The sequence below is a fragment of the Schistocerca americana genome, chromosome 1, assembly GCF_021461395.2.
Source record: "Schistocerca americana isolate TAMUIC-IGC-003095 chromosome 1, iqSchAmer2.1, whole genome shotgun sequence".
Classification (NCBI taxonomy): domain Eukaryota; kingdom Metazoa; phylum Arthropoda; class Insecta; order Orthoptera; family Acrididae; genus Schistocerca; species Schistocerca americana.
In genome coordinates, this window is record NC_060119.1 from 71,295,499 (window position 1) to 71,311,089 (window position 15,591).

Sequence of the window (15,591 nt, forward strand, 5' to 3'; positions counted from 1 at the left end):
CTGAACACCAGTGCGCATGTAACTGTAATGAAACTCATCATGACAGCATACCCCGAAACGCACCATGATAATAAATGTTAGACAAAAGTTTCTGAAGTAAAAAAAAATATTTCGTCAATTTGTAACACAGCCGCTGACTTCAACCAATCACATACAACAGACATAAATTTGAGGTATGTCCACATACTTTGCACTTAACAGCTCTCGAATACGTTATAATTTTACACCGGTTTCTTTCCACGCATTATTGAACCGATGTCCAGGCACTGACCTTGAAATCTTACCATTATGAAGAAAATTTAAGATGCCCAGTAAGTAAAGTCCCCCAACTTATGTAATAAATACCCCTGCTAAACATAGTTTCATTCTCGTGTTGAGAAAAAAAAGAGAAGTAGTAAAAGAGAGGCACAGCGAATTTTATCTCCTGTCGTGGTAGGATGTATACTTCCGTTTTTCATAGTTGGAAAGGAAATTAAATCAGAAGTTGCACATTTAGGGCAGAAAATTCAGCTCAAAGTGTCTGTAAACGTTTCTGATTTGAGAGACATTTCTGCTGAAACCTGAAGTTTCTTAGTACTTCGCACAAATAAGGAATGCCGGTTCTGCTTTAGAAATATCTCCAGGGGAATATTTCCGGGAGCGCAAGTGTGTTGTTTCATTAAAGTGCTGGTTCGGCCACAAGGGGGGTGTCACTGGCAGTTAATTACTCCAATAAGGGCTTCTATTTAGTTTTCAGCAGCCATGTCCAATTTAAATGCAAATTAGAATTTGTGAAGTGGCATAGTCGCCTTGATGGAAAGGTTTATAATGTAGACGAGAGAAATTAATCTAGACAAAGAAGCTTTGCATCCATAGTTGGCCTGACGAATATCAGAGGATTCACAGGCAAACGATAAGGCTATTCATGATAAGTGGATGCGTTTGGGAAGCAGTTTGGTTCGCTCGCAGTAAATTTATTTATCTTCCCTTCTTTCCTCCACTAATGTTTCTCATCTTATGTTTCTTTATTCTAGTCTTTGAGCACAATATGAATTCTTTAGACGATGACCGGTTTCAGTCCGTAATGACCATCCTCAGATATTTTTTAAACCATGTCCCAAAGTGATAAGGCCATAATGGCTGTGTGGACCATGTGTCCTATTCTACACCTTATTTTGGATCTATATGACGATGCTATGCTGATTATATTTATATGTTTTGACGATGCCATTATGGCCTTATCACTTTAGGACATGGTGTAAGAAAGATCTGAGGATGGTCATTACGGACTGAAACCGGTTATCGTGTAAAGAAATGGTGTTGTGATCAAAGACTGGAATAAAAATCATTTAACATTTGACAGTATTGGATCACTGTTTGTATACGTGACCATGTCGCAGTTGGTTTCTGATCTAATTTTTTTATGGTAAGCCACATTCAAGGTTTGATCAACAAAGACTTAGGCTTATTTTTTCCTGTAGCTTCCGTCATCGTTTCCTGTATGTACCATGAAAATTCGGAAAGAACAGGTTTTTATGTGTAATATCCACAGGAGGCAGCACTCTCGTCTACGCAGGTTGGTAGTAACGCTCTATTTTGTAGACCCTCTTTGCATTTCGCATACAAAACAGCGGAGGTGACGCAGGAGGAGAAGTACGTGGCTATAAAATTATGTGTTCGTTTAAACCAGGCAGTCACTTAAAGTTACGAAGAGCTGCAACAAGCGGATTGTGAATAGATAATACCCCATGCAACTGTGTTTAGGTGTTTCCAGGACTTCAAAAATGGGCTACTTTTCTGTGTTAAATAAGGTGGACCTGGTGTTTCGGCTACTGGTGTGACTGAAGTCAACAATAACACAGCTGCTGTGATGGTCCGTGAGGATCGGTGGATTACAGTGCGTAATGTCAGTAAAGTGTATTTAGGATTATGGATAAACGTCGCCGTATGCCCGTTGGGTTCCACGTCTGTTGACTCCCTATCAAAGGGCTGTACGAATAGACACAAGACGTGAGATGCTACATCTCTTTGCCGATGGGGGGGACGCGTCTCTGCAATCGATTATCACTGGTGATGAGTCATAGGTGCATCGTTATGATCCTGAAAGAAATCGAGGCAGCACAGTGTGGAAATCACCAGGTTGTCCAACACCAAAAATGCGAAAGTTGTTTCATCTGAAGGGAAATTGTCAGCGATCACATTTTTTGGCTGTCCTGGAATGATTTTACAGCATGCAATTCTCTCTCACACTACTGTTACGGGAGCATGCTACACGTCAGTATTGGCTAAATTGAGGAAGCACGTTGGAAGGAAACCATCAGAACTTCCTTTAACTAATTGGCGACTTCATCAGGACAATGGGCGGCATCACTTTGCAAATCAGGTCATCCAGTCTGTGGCTCAATTCAACATTGATACTTCGTGGCAGATTAAAATTGTGTGCCGGCCGAGACACGAAATCGGGATCTTTGCCTTTCGCGGGCAAGTCCTCTGCCAACTGAGCTACCCAAGCACGACTCACGTCCAGTCCTGACAGCTCTATCTCTGCCAGTACCTCGTCTCCTACCTTCCAAACTTGACAGAAGCTCTCCTGTGAACCCATTAACTATGTACCCCATTCGCCTTATAGACCCCATCTTGTACCCTGCGTTTTTTTTTTATTCCCATCACTAAAGGCAAGGATGAACGTCAACAAAAGCAAAACAACTCTGATGGTATGTAATCGAATCTGATATTTCTAAGGGAATTAGATTAGGAAAAGAGACACTTAAAGTAGTAGGTGAGTTTTGCTGTTCGGACAGCAAAATGACATGATGACTGAAGCAGATAGCATATAAAATGAAGACTTCCTATGGCCGGAAAAGTGTTTCTGAAGAAGGGAATTTGTTAACATCGAATATAGACTTAAACGTTGTTGTTGTTGTGGTCTTCAGTCCTGAGACTGGTTTGATACAGCTCTCCATGCTACCCTATCCTGTGCAAGTTTCTTCATCTCCCAGTACTTACTGCAACCTACATCCTTATGAATCTGCTTAGTGTGCTCATCTCTTAGTATCCCTCTACAATTCTTACGCTCCACGACGCCCTCCAATGCTAAATTGGTGATCCCTTGATGCCTCAGAACATTTCCTACCAACCGGTCCCCCCTTCTCGTCAAGTTGTGCCACAAACTCCTCTTCTCCCCAATTCAATACCTTCTCATTACTTATGTGATCTACCCATCTAAACTTCAGCATTCTTCTGTAGCACCACATTTCGAAAGCTTCTATTCTCTTCCTGTCCAAACTATTTATCGTCCATGTTCCACTTCCATACATGGCTACACTCCATACGAATACTTTCAGAAACGACTTCCTGGCACTTAAATCTATACTGGATGTTAACAAATTTCTCTTCTACAGAAACACTTTCCTTGCCATTGCCAGTCTACATTTTATATCTTCTCTACTTCGACCATCATCGGTTATTTTGCTCCCCAAATAGCAAAACTCCTCTACTACTTTCCTAATCTAATTCCCTCAGCATCACCCAACTTAATTCTACCACATTCCATTATCCTCGTTTTGCTTTTATTGATGTTCATCTTATATCCCCCTTTCAAGACACTGTCCATTCCGTTCAACTGCTCTTCCAAGTCCTTTGATGTCTCTGACAGAATTGCAATGTCATCGGCGAACCTCAAAGTTTTTATTTATTCTCCACGGATTTTAATATCTACTGCAAATTTTTCTTTTGTTTCCTTTACTGCTTGCACTATATATGGATTGAATAATATTAGGAAGAGGCTTCAACCCTGTCTCACTCCCTTCCCAACCACTGCTTCCCTTTCATGCCCCTCGACCCTTATAAATTCCATCTACTCGTAGTTTCTGTACAAATAGTAAATAGCCTTTCGCACCCTGTATTTTACCCTTGACACCTATAGAATTTGAAAGAGAGTATTCCAATCAACATTGTCAAAAGCTTTCTCTAAGTTTACAAATGCTAGATACGTAGGTTTGCCTTTCCTTAATCTTTCTTCTAAGATAAGTCGTAAGGTCAGTATTGCCTTACGTGTTCCAATTATTCTATGGAATGCAAACTGATCTTCCCCGAGGCCGGTTTCTACCAGTTCTACCAGTTTTTCCATTCGTCTGTAAGGAATTCGTGTTAGTATTTTGCAGCTGTGACCTATTAAACTGATCGTTCGGTAATTTTCACATCTGTCAACGCCTGCTTTCTTTGGGATTGGGATTGGAATTATTATATTCTTCTTGAAGTCTGAGAGTATTTCACCTGTCTCATGCATCTTGCTCACCAGATGGTAGAGTTTTGTCAGGACTTGCTCTCCCAAGGCCGTCAGTAGTTCTAATGGAATGTTGTCTACTCCTGGGGCCGTGTTTCGACTTAGGTCTTTCAGTGCTCTGTCAAACTCTTCACGCAGTATCGTATCTCCCATTTCATCTTCATCTACATTCTCTTCCATTTCCATAATATTGTTCTCAAGTACATCGCCCTTGTATAGACCCTCTATATACTCCTTCCACCATCCTGCTTTCCCTTCTTTGGTTAGAACTGGGTTTCCATCTAAGCTCTTGATATTCATGCAAGTGGTTCTCTTTTCTCTAAAGGTCTCTTTAATTTTCCTGTAGGCAGTATCTACCTTACCCCTAGTGAGAGAAGCCTCTACATCCTCACATTTGTCCTCTAGCAATTCCTGCTTAGCCATTTTGCTCTTCCTGTCGATCTAATTTTTGAGACATTTGCATTCCGTTTTGACTGCTTGATTTACTGCATTTTTATATTTTCTCCTTCCATCAATTAAATTCAGTATTTCTTCTGTTACCCAAGGATTTCTACTAGCCCTTGCCTTTTTACCTACTTGATCCTCTGCTGCCTTCACTACTTCATTCCCTTCCTTAAGCGTTAGTAAATGTTTTCTGAGTGCAGCTACATATAAAAGTAAATCACGCATGATAAGCAGTGTTGACAAAAGAGAACAGAATCGTTTGAAATACGGTGCTAGTGAAGCAAACTGAACTTTAAGTGGGTAGATTTTGTAACTAACGTGCTGTTACTGAATAGAATTGTGGAGGACAGAAAATTGTATCAAATTGACTAAAAGAAGGGAGCAGTTGAACGACACATTCTGAGATATCAAGGGATCACATATATAATATTGGAGGGATATGCGTGCGTGTGTGTGTGTGTGTGTGTGTGTGTGTGTGTGTGTGTGTGTGTGTCGGAGGAGATGGGGGGGTAATTGTTGGGGGAGACCAAGAGATGACAACAGTAAACAGATTGAAAGGCCTGTAAGTTTCAATAGCTATTCGGTGACAACTATGCTTGCACAGGATAGAGTAGCATGGACAGCTGCATTTAACCAGTCTTCTGACTGAAGACGGGCGCCCGGGGTGGCCGAGCTGTTCTAGGCGCTACAGTCTGCAACCGCCAGACCGCTACGGTCGCAGGCTCGAATCCTGCATCGGGCATGGATGTGTGTGATGTCCTTAGGTTAGTTAGGATTATGTAGTTCTTAGTTATAGGGGACTGATGACCTCAGAAGTTGAGTCCCATAGTGCTCAGAGACATTTGAAGTTTTTACTGGTGCCCGTAACAATAAAGGCTAAGTTTCGGGCATTCAACCCGAAAACTGTGAAGCAGCGGAAATGAAAAGTGGCCAGGGACTGGCAGAGACGGTATAGAGTTGTATTCAAGTGGTAAGAGAGGAATTTGAAGAAAGTTGCTATAAACATTCTAAAAGAGTAATAAATATCCCTGAAAAATAATCTGCATCAGTCTTTGTTGATCAGCTCTCATACATCGAAGTGTCAGTGTCGTAACTCTAGAATGAGACAATAAGCTAAACTAAACTCCGTCCGCACAGGCCATTAAGGCCCAACGGTACCGACCGGCCGCCGTGTCATCCTCAGACCACAGGCGTCACTGGATGGGGATATAGAGGGATATGTGGTCAGCACACCGCTCTCCCTGCTGTATGTCAGTTTACTAGACCGGAGCCGCTACTTCTCAATCAAGTAGCTCCTCAGTTTGCCTCGTAAGGGCTGAGTGCATCCCACTTGCCAACAGCGCTCTGAAGACTGGATGGTTATCCATCCAAGTGCTATCCCAGTCCGACAGCGCTTCTGTAATCTGACGGGAATCGGTGTTACCACTGCGACAAGGCAGTTCGCAGAATGAGACAACAGACATACTTATTACTGAGATGCAGTTGTCAAGAGCTCTGACCACGAAAAATTCACAAATTGCTCTATGCTTCGGATATAGAAGATTGTGCGGTTAACAGTGGATTTACTAACACTAGAACCAGCAGTGCTATTACTTCAGGGATAGTTGAAGGATGAACACGTGTAAGCTACAGACTTACGTTACAACCATAACTTTATATATCTGAAGATACAAAGATCCACACAATTGTCAAGCTGTTTATCGCGTTATGAAATTCGTAGTGTCCAAAATGGCACCTCCAATGATTTCCCTTTCTTCTCTCCGCCTGCTTTCTCTGGCACTAGAGAATTCATCCTTGTACTCGGTTGGTCATCTTCAACTGTACACATCAGACCGCCACGTAATTTGAGTGCATTGTTTTGCAACATTTTGTTAATTATACCGTTTTCATGTCCATTGACGTTTCGGTGTTATTTGTAATCGTTCCAATCACTGTCAGGGAGTTATTCCATTAGGTCCCTTTATTGACAAATCCTAGGCTTTATCGTTGTATGGGCTGTGTGCCACTGTAACAGTCTTTCTCGTAACACGTAAAAATGATGACCACTGGGTTTGGCACAGAGTATAAACCAATTTAATCCTATCAGCTGGAAAAAATAACGTTTTATCTGTGATTACCTCCTTGTGACATTCCGTCTTAAATCACTGGGGTTAGAAGAGAGTAAATTCACACAGCTAGCGTACAGTGTATATTCGTTGTGTAGGGCAGATGGTGAGTGCCTCAGCCCGGTAGTACAATAGCAATTCCTGTTTGGAGGCCAAGGCATGGGACTGTTCGTCTAAAACCACATCAACATACATGAATCCACTGACTTAGCAGAAACTCTTTACTTAATGCTAAATACCCACGACTAACACACAATCACATACATACTCTACATCTATATACATAATCCACATACCGTCGTGTGGTGCATGGCGGAAGGCGTCCTGTACCACTACTAGTGCCTGCTTCACTCGCAAATAGAGCGAAGGGAAAACGATTGTCTCAGGGCCCGTGTAAGAAACCCCAAATTCTCGCACCTCATGTGGTGTGACAAGAAGGTTCAGACACTTACACCATGGCATACGGCTCAGTTGACAGGCATGTCAATACTATACCGATATGATGAACATATATGATGACCTATGCTGAGTAACATTAGAGTAAGATATAGTGTTGGTTACTGGGATGTTTGAATTGTATACTCAATGTTCTGGTTGTACTCTGCTTCATATCGAGGAAAGGAGTCATAACTTAGCTGGCAGAATCTTCGACGACGACGCCTAAGACCGTGAGCTAGCCGCTTTTTCCCTCAGCGCGAAGACCGTCGGACGAGAGAAGATCCTGTCGGCACCTGTTACAGTCTTTGACTTAAATCAAATTAATAAAGGAAATTATTTTTTGAAATATGTTATAATAATGGAGCGCTATGTCGGAAACGAACAAATGACATGATTATGATCAGATCTTTTTTAAAGTTGTTACTGAGAACATCTGTGTCTGTGTATAACTTCTGATGTGAAAATATACTTACATGGATAACTGCGAAAATTGATGTTTTCCTCAGTCACGAAAATTGATATGTTGGAATATGATAAAGACGTGTATAAATGTTTTTTTAGTCTGTCGTCATAACGTGATGATTAATTTGAGGACCGAATTTCACTGAAGTATTTTGGAAGGTCATTAAATATTAAAGTGGCCCACCCGGTTAGCCTCGCGGTTTAACGCACTGGTTTCCAGGCGGGAAGGCGTGCCAGTCCCCGGCACGAATCCGCCCGGCGGATTAGTGTCGAGGTCCGATGTGCCGGCTAGTCTGTGGGTGGTTTTTAAGGTGGTTCTCCATCTGCCTCGGCGAATGCGGGCTGGTTCCCCTTATTCCGCCTCAGTTACCTTATGTCCGCGATTGTTGCGCAAACACTTCTCCACGTTCGCGTACACAATAGTTACTCTACCACGCAAACATTAGGGTTACACTCGTCTGATGTGAGACGTTCCCGGGGATTTCTACTGGGGGTCGAACCGCACAATTACCCAGGATTCCGTGTAGAGCGGCGGTGGGGTGAGTGGACTGCTGTAGCCTGTTGTAGGGCTGTGAACCACTGAGGGCTATGGCGGGGACGGAGCCTCTCCCTCGTTTCTAGCTCCCCAGTTCCATACAAAACAAAACAAAACAATTCAAATATTAAAGTAAGGCACCGATCGATACTCTGAGAGTTTCAAGCAGAGATATTAGGAAACTGGTGGAATTAGAGAAAAGCCAAGGAGTTTTATGAATGTCTGATCAGCAAAAAACGGATTCTTCGTCTCTCTCATCTTCCGAAATCGCAAAAAGATAATCAAAACAATCGTTCGAGTTAATTCAATTATTGTAGCGACACTCCTCTGGATAAGGGGTCTGTTAAGGTCATGATTTAGTACTTTCCACATATGATCGATAGTTTTAGTTGCTATAGCAGTGGTGTTGTAAACTATTTAAAAAGGAGCGTGGTGCTGCACTTACCTTTATAGTCCTTGCACGAGACGTACATTTGTGGCAGTAGAATCGTTCAGCAGTCGGCTTCAGGTCCCGGTTCTCCAAATTTGCGTAACGGTGACTTGCTTAAGGAGCATCGTCTTCCCTCCAGGGATTCCGAATTGAGTTAGCGAAGCACCTCCGTAATACTTGCTTGCTGATCAAAACCGTCGGTACGAAATATAGATGCACGCCTCTGTATTGCTTTGGTTTCTTCCATTATTCCGACCTGGTGGCGATTCAAACACTCGAACAGTACTCAAGAATGAATCACGCTAGTGCTCTGTACGCCTTCTCCCTTATGGATGAGGTACACTTTCCCAAAAGTCTCCCAATAAAACGATCTCGAGCATTTGTCTCCTTACTACCAACCTGACCTGCTCATTCCACTTCATATCGCTTTGTAGTCTTACAGCTAAGTATTTAATTAAATTGAATGTGCCAAGTTAATAGGAATTTTGTTAAGCCATCGTGTATATTCTTTCGTACGATGGTTATTCGGAAAGAAAGGAACGATTGGTCGCTAAATAGAAAATACAGTGAAAATCTGATGAAGCTTTGCACGGATGCGTTGGGCACTGTGTCTATTACGCCTGTCGATCGTATCGTGTCGCTAGTTTCAGTTCAGAGCTCACACTGATAACGTAAAGATAGCTACAAAATTAGCGTCTCCCGCCAAGTACGAGGGCCTGGCGAAAGATTTCGCCTGAAGCTATGCAGTCCACATAACATAAGTGTCATGCAGTTCGCTCAACACGAAAATTCTCGGCCGCACTCTGCAGGGGCAATGAATCCTGCAGCGGTTTCGATTGGAAATGTTTGATCACCCACAATACAGCCCGTAATTGGCCACCCCTGAGGTTTATCTCTGCTCAAATGAACCGCTGGCTATGAATACAATATTGTGACACAGACAAAGAGCTTCATTCCAGAGAAGAAAATTGTCGAAAAGCACTGGCGGCTGTCTTAGGTAACGAGGGAACAGGGAAGTTGGTGCAACGCTACGACAGATGTCTAAGACTGAGTGGCGACTGTGTATAGAAGTAGCTGTTAAGTATAGCTAACCGTTGCATATAAAACAGTTTTGATTTTCACTGTGGTTTCCATTTCGCGCCCTATTGTTCCTCACCTTACGAATAGTCCTCATATATTCCTACAGTCACTCACACACCACAGCATCATCAGCAAACAGCTGTAAACTGCTCAGAATACTCGCCATCGAGGTCCAAGCACTGGGTTCCATTAGTTAAAAAGTCTTCAAGCCACTCACCTTTCTGAAAACCTAAAACGTATGTTAGAGCCTTCGTCGACAGTCTCAGTGGGGCACTGTATCAAAAACATTCGAGAAATCTAGGAATATAAAACCTGCCTCTTGCTGTCCATCCACTGTTTGTACGAAAGCGGTTGATAAAATGTCAAGCTGAGTGGCCAGAAGTTTATCTGTCTCAAGGAAATTTATTCTATTCGAACTCAGAATGCGTTCAAGTTTCAACAGTCTTTAATTATGCGGGTCAGTTAATTTATATTTCTTATATACAGGGGTCACCTGCGCTTTTTTCCAGTTGCTTGTGGCTTCCCGCTGGGCGAGAGATTCGCGGTAACTGCAGGCTACATAGGTGCCGATGGGGCAGTGTGCTATCTGTAAAACCTACTTGAGAGTCCATCTGGTTCTGACGACTTACCTGTTTTCAACTATTCCAGTTTAGTTTAATTATGTCATTTTTCGTAGATCATTTTCCCGATTATTTTATCGATATGATGTGGAAGAAGTCAGATTACACGATATATATACACACATGAATAGTGCTAATATTAATACTACTGAAATTTTTAGTTCTACATATGCAACTACAAATAGAGTTATAATTTATTTTAATTTAATTTAATTTCATTTTATTTTTTTAACTTTGCTGAAACAGAAACTCGTCCATAGAGTAGAAGGAATTGTCCAAAAGAAATGTTTTTAAGCTAGATTTTAAAACTTGATCTGCTACCTGCCAGACACTTTAGCTCCTCTGTGTCCTCGATGTGGGAGTCCGTACGACATTCAAACGACACCATGTTTGTACGATCCACCAGGGTGAGAAATTGCTTAGAAGTGAGATTTCAAACTTCGGCATTCATTTCGCTGCCACTCAGTGTTAACCTATTTGGTGTTACAAGCCTGCACAGATTAGACAGCTAGTTTAACATGATCCAAACGTACAGTCTTCAAAAAATAATAAACATATATTACCACGTAGCATCGATGTTGTCCCACCAGTCTAAGCATAAAGGTTCGGTGACCAAGAACAATATTGGATTAAGATGTCTCCGAGATTCCAGTCGGTGAGTCGGCGGGTGCCTGGGTTCATGCTGGTCTAGTCATATACTTTCGGCATTTTGACATTAAAAATGCTGTTGGCGATTAAATACTTGGATGTAAATACGTACCCGAAAATACAGTGGGAGACGATATCTCTAAAAGTCTTGATCACTTTATAAGATAAAAATTAAACCTGTTTTGAGTCCCGTGTTTTAGTTTGTCCATAAATGGTAATAACTTCAGTGACGTGTAAAACAAAGCGGTCTTATCGTTCCCATTCGCGAAATTAATGCTAAGATAATCTGGCAATAATACATTATAGACGAAGAAATAGCTCAAGATTTGCACGAAACATTGAACATTGCTATAATAGTAGTCGATTTAATAAATTTCACATGCACTAAACTGCTATCCGTTCAGAAACATGTGTGATGAGATGAGACCTACAAACAACCAATTGTTTTTTGACATTGAAGTGCGCTGATTATCTCAAAGATGCGTTTTGTCTCATAATTTTGAAATGGAAAGTGAGGTGAAGATTTTCCTTACGTAATTGAAATCTGATCTGGTGAAACATTTTGAACATGAAGACTGGATATGCCAGTTGGCTTATTTGACACAAATGTTCAACAAATTTATTGAGCTCAATCTTTAACCCAAGGTCTTCAAACAAATGCTGTTAAAGCTTGCGAGAAATTAAAGAGACTGTATAAAAATGTTTTTTCTGACATTGCCCGCACTGAAGAAGGAAATATTACAGTGTATCTAACTATGTTCTAGGATCGTGGACAAAAAAGTTTTTATTGCTGATTAACTTTTGGAAATAATCAAATTCCACCTGCAAAACGCACCTAACAGATTTTAAAACACTGTCCTGAAAGTGAGAAAGATGATAATATGAAAGAATTGATTACAAATCCGTTTTCAAAAAATGGTTCAAATGGCTCTGAGCACTATGGGACTCATCTGCAGCGGTCATAAGTCCCCTATAACTTAGAACTACTTAAACCTAACTAACCTACGGACATCACACACATCCATGCCCGAGGCAGGATTCGAACCTGCGACCATAGCGGTCGTGCGGTTCCAGACTGTAGCGCCTATAACCGCTCGGCCACCCCGGCCGGCCAATCCGTTTTCCACCGCCACCATTTGTTCATCTGACCTCCTTGTAAAATTAATAGAAAGCCTCTCGGAAATGTCCCTTGACAGTACACCGAGAATGAAAATCGACAATGTGCCAATTTGTGATTTTTGGAGTCATGTATGCAAAGCGTACTGTGAAATTAGTGACACTGCCATTACACTCCTTCTTCCACTCCCCTCTATTTAATTATGTGAGCAGGGTTTCTCTTCATTAATATCAACCACAACGAACCAAATAAATCGACTGAATCTATAAATAACACTGATGTAAATGTCCCTTTTGTCTAAACCACTGACGCAATGATCATGCGCTAGGGTGTCATTTGTTCTATAAATTAGAGGAGGAGAGAGAAAAACAACATAGATTATAGACTTCACCAGTTACAGTGAAACGAATTACAACATCTCTGAAAAGATAGATTTAACAAACTGTAGGGTCTAAAAAAATGTTCATTTCGTTTGGGGACACCATACAAAAACATTTAACGACTATGAAGCTTAAAAATATTTGATGGACTGCAGATTGATTCATGATAGATTGATGCATCGGTTATTGCATCCACTGTTCATACACATCAATCCGAAATAAAACTCGTTACAATCAAAATTAAGGTGCAAAATCGTTTATATGAAGGATATGCCACAGGAAACTCAGATTCAGGAAATATTAATGAGACTACACGCTTTTTTCTGAAGTTTATTGACAGTTTAATTAACTACATGTATTGGAGTCATGGTCACTTTGGAATACAAAAATGTGTATAAAAGTTGAGGGAAGTCAATACCTGTGACAGATGTCCAACAGTGAAAAGTATAAATGAAGTCGTCCAATGGAACAAACAAACCTTCTAGCACATAATGTATTAGAGCTAAAACCCATGCATTTGTTTGGTCCACTGCCGACGACTATCGTAGAAGCCTATTGCATTTTCCTCACGTTTATGTATTTCCTAAGTTTAGATAACTGTATCTGATCAGTAGAGAAAAGGAAAGGGACATGCAGCGATATCTGACAAATATGTAGCACAAGTCAGTACATCAAACGGCATACTGCTGGATAACGGTCTGTCGTTTATGCCCAGGGAGTGCATTTACAATTTAGCGGCTGTTGTCAGAAAATCATTCATGCAACACCATCTGTCGAGTAATCCATCAATTTGGTGCATATATGACTGGCCAAGATCTACTATTCAGATAAGACCACTGCTTGGGGAAAATGATTGAACTATTCTAGACTGTGAGAAGTTTATACATTAAATGAAATGGCATTAAATCACAGGTACTTTGATTTGTTACTACTTGGTGAATCTTTGAACTCAAATACAATGAAGGTTACCAGTTTATTCAGAATATTGTCACTTTAAACATTTTTTCATGCTAAACACATTAACGATACACGGTCTCTGGGTTCCAGAGGTCGCATTATTGAATAGAGTGTGAACAAGCTTGTGGGTAACAGTCGAGCCCAGTCAGCCTTAGGCAGTAGTAATTGTAGAGTCCCAGAGAGAAGGTGCTGTATCAGACAGATTATGTTGCTTGGGTACCAGATGTTCCGCACAGAGGTTTGAGATAAAGGATGATTATTAAGACGTTTATGTAAAGAGACAGGACTTCATAAAAAGTAAATTGTTTAGAGTTTCTTAGCTGCAAGCACGAGTTCAGTAATTAAAGCTGCGAAAGATTTCATTGTGTCCAATTACACCATGTGATCAAAAGTATCCGGACACCTGGTTAAAAATTACCTACAAGTTCGTGGCGCCCTCCATCGGTAATGCTGGAATTCAGTATGGTGTTGGCCCATCCTTAGCCATGATGATCCACTCTTGCAGTCAAACGTTGAATCAGGTGCTGGAAAGTTTCTTGAGGAATGGCAGACCGTTCTTCATGGAGTGCAGCACTGATGAGAGGTATCGATCTCTGTCGGCGAGGCCTAGAACGAAGTCGGCGTTCCAAAACACCCCAAAGGTGTTCTATAGGATTCTAATCAGGGCTCTGTACAGGCCAGTCCATTGCAGGGATGTTAGTGTCGTGTAACCACGCCGCCACAGGTCGTTCATTATGAACAGGAGCTCGATCGTTTGAAAGGAAACCAAGAAGGTCCTTAAAACATCAATGTAGTCCAGTGCTGTGACAGTGCCACGCAAAATAACAAGGAGTGCAAGCCTCTTCCATGATAAACACGGCCACACCGTAACACCACCGGCTCCGAATTTTACTGTTGGCACTACACACGCTGGTAGATGACGTTCACCGGGCATTCGCCATACCCACACGCTGCCATCAGATCGTTACATTGTGTACCTTGATTCGTCACTCCACGAAGCGTTTTCACACTGTTCAGTCGTGCAATGTTTACTCTCCTTACACCAAGCGAGGCGTCGTTTGTCATTTACCTGAGTGAAGTGTGGATTATGAGCAGCAAAATGGTTCAAATGGCTCTGAGCACTATGGGACTTAACAGCTGTGGTCATCAGTCTCCTAGAACTTAGAACTACTTAAACCTAACTAACCTAAGGACATCACTCACATCCATGCACGAGGCAGGAGTCGAACCTGCGACTGTAGCAGTCGCGCGGTTCCGCACTGCGCGCATAGAACCGTGAGACCACCGCGGCTGGCTGATTATGAACAACCCCTCGACTATGAAATCCAAGTTTTCTCACCTTCCGCCTAACTGTCATAGTACTTCATCCTGATGTAGTTTGGAATTCCTGTGTGATGGTCTGGATTGAAGTCTGCTTCTTACACGTTACGACCCTCTTCAACAGTCGTCGGCCTCTGTCAGTCAACAGACGAGGTCGGCCTGTTTGCTTTTGTGCTGTACGGGTCCCGTCACGTTACCCCTTCACTATCACATCGGGAACAGTGAAGCTAGGGATGCTCAGGAGTGTGGAAATCTCTCGTACAGACCTATGACACAAGTGACACCCAATCAACTGCCAATGGTCGAAGTCTGTGAGTTCTGTCTAGCGCCACATTCCGCCCTCTCACGATGTCTAATGACTACTGAGGTCGCTGATACGGAGTGCCTGACAGTAGGTGGCAGCACAATGCACCTAATATGAAAAACGTATGCTTTGGTGGTGTTCGGATACTTTTGATCACGCAGTGTATATCTCCGCGTTGGTAATCAAGGAGAACCATAAATTTGTATTCAGTATTCTAATTAGACTTTCCCCATTTTGGTTTGTTAAATAGTATGCGAGGTGCTGGGGCTAGCAGAGTATTTAACACTAAATTCTTCTAGAATCTTCATAAGGGAATGATGCTCTATGCCGCCCCTTTTGTAACTCCAACAGTTGCTGTTGCACATGGATAAAGAAGAAACGCAAACTGACTGTAATCGACCCTGCAAGTAGAGTAGAAAAGAGTTTGGCACCTGCAATAATTTAATTGGATTGAAATTAATTAGATAAAGGTAAGTTTCAATTACGT